General features: G+C 38.2%; 1 non-coding gene across 1 annotated transcript; it reads right to left on the bottom strand.

Annotated features, from left to right (window-relative positions):
- Positions 1-280: 280 nt before the first annotated feature.
- Positions 281-386, bottom strand: LOC145596332 (small nucleolar RNA R71). The gene has a single exon (XR_014103177.1). It is a non-coding gene; the product is annotated as a small nucleolar RNA R71 (small nucleolar RNA).
- Positions 387-1,525: the final 1,139 nt, after the last annotated feature.

Raw genomic sequence — 1,525 nt, 5'->3', positions numbered from 1 at the left:
ATTTGGCCGGCAATGATCACCCTAATTGAGAGGAGACAATATAGTGGGGCAAAGATCGAGAGCCCATTGAACCATCTTAAGGAGTTTGAAAAATATTGTAACACGATCAAGGTTAATGGAGTGTCTCAAGAATTCATCCACCTTAAGTTGTTCCCTTTCTCCCTCATAGGAAGGTCTTTGGAATGGCCAGACAAAGAGGTGAAGCCCAATTCATTGAGAACTTGGGATGATGTCACCAAAGCTTTCTTGTTCCGTTTCTATCCTCAAAAGAAAACGGCGGAGGCAAGAGCTTTGATTCAAGGGTTCAAGCAAAAGCCTAATGAAAGCCTTTATGAAGCATGGGAAAGATTCAAGGATTATCAAAGGGAGTGTCCACACCATGGGATTCCTACCTATCAAATCATACATATCTTTAATGGTGGGTTGATTTCTCATGGGAGAGCAAGTTTGGATGCCGGAGGCCCAATCATGAACAAGACGGAAGAAGAAGTGGTTGATGCTATTGATGAAGTAGCTCGTCATTATATGAATTGGCAAGAAGTGGAAAGAGAACCAACAAGCAAGGGTTACTCGATCGAACAACTTAGTGTCATCAATGATTTGACCATTTTGATTGCGGATTTAGGGAAAGAAGTTATGTCTCTCAAGGAAAAGCTTGAGAAGCCCCCTTCCCAAGCTCCAATTCTTCCCTCCCAAATTAAGGGGAGAGGTACATCTTCTCACTCTAACTCCAATCTTTCTACTTGTTGCATGATTGTGGAATGTTGGCCATGTCAATTATGTGGAATGAATGATCATAATGCTTCTATGTGCCCAAATGTTCCTTGTAGTGAATGTGATGGAAGTGAAATGGAATATATGAATTATGTCAATAATCATGCTTGTGAATCTAGAAATTAAATGATGTTCAAAGGAATATTGGAAATAGGAATTATCATATGAATCATGATGATTATAACCAAAATGGAGGTTGTGGAAATCATGGATACCAAGAGATTCATGGTAACTATAACCATCATGGTTGTAATGGTCATGGTCATGGCTATAGACATAGGGATCATAACCAAGGTTATGATAACTATGGTCAACAAAGGAGCCAAAATGAAACTAGGGGTAATTGGAATAATGAAACTAGGGGATATTTTCAAGCAAGTTTTCAAGATGGTTCCCCAATTGATTTAGTTCCAAATGCTCAAAGTTCAAAAGATAATTCCCATGTCCAATCATTTTCTTCTAGGGAATTTTTGGAAAGTGTCATTGAGAAACAAGACAAAACTTTGGAAATGTGTATGGTTTTGAATGAAGAGAAGTTTAATTACATGTTGGCTTATAATAAAGATTTGAGTGAAAAATTTTCTCAATTGACTAGTATATTCAAGGAATATGCAAACTCTTCTTCTTTGACTCCACCTAGCTTAGATTCTAGGAACCCTATGGATGCCATTGTTACTAGAAGTGGTAAGGTCCTTGAGGGAGGTGTGCCTAAGAAGAGTGTTGCTAATGAGAGAACTAGTAATAATTCCAT

Source organism: Chenopodium album, chromosome 19 (assembly GCF_948465745.1).
Source record: "Chenopodium album chromosome 19, dcCheAlbu1.1, whole genome shotgun sequence".
NCBI lineage: Eukaryota > Viridiplantae > Streptophyta > Magnoliopsida > Caryophyllales > Amaranthaceae > Chenopodium > Chenopodium album.
Note: the sequence above shows the minus strand (reverse complement) of the source record. Positions and strands in the feature narration are given on the sequence as shown.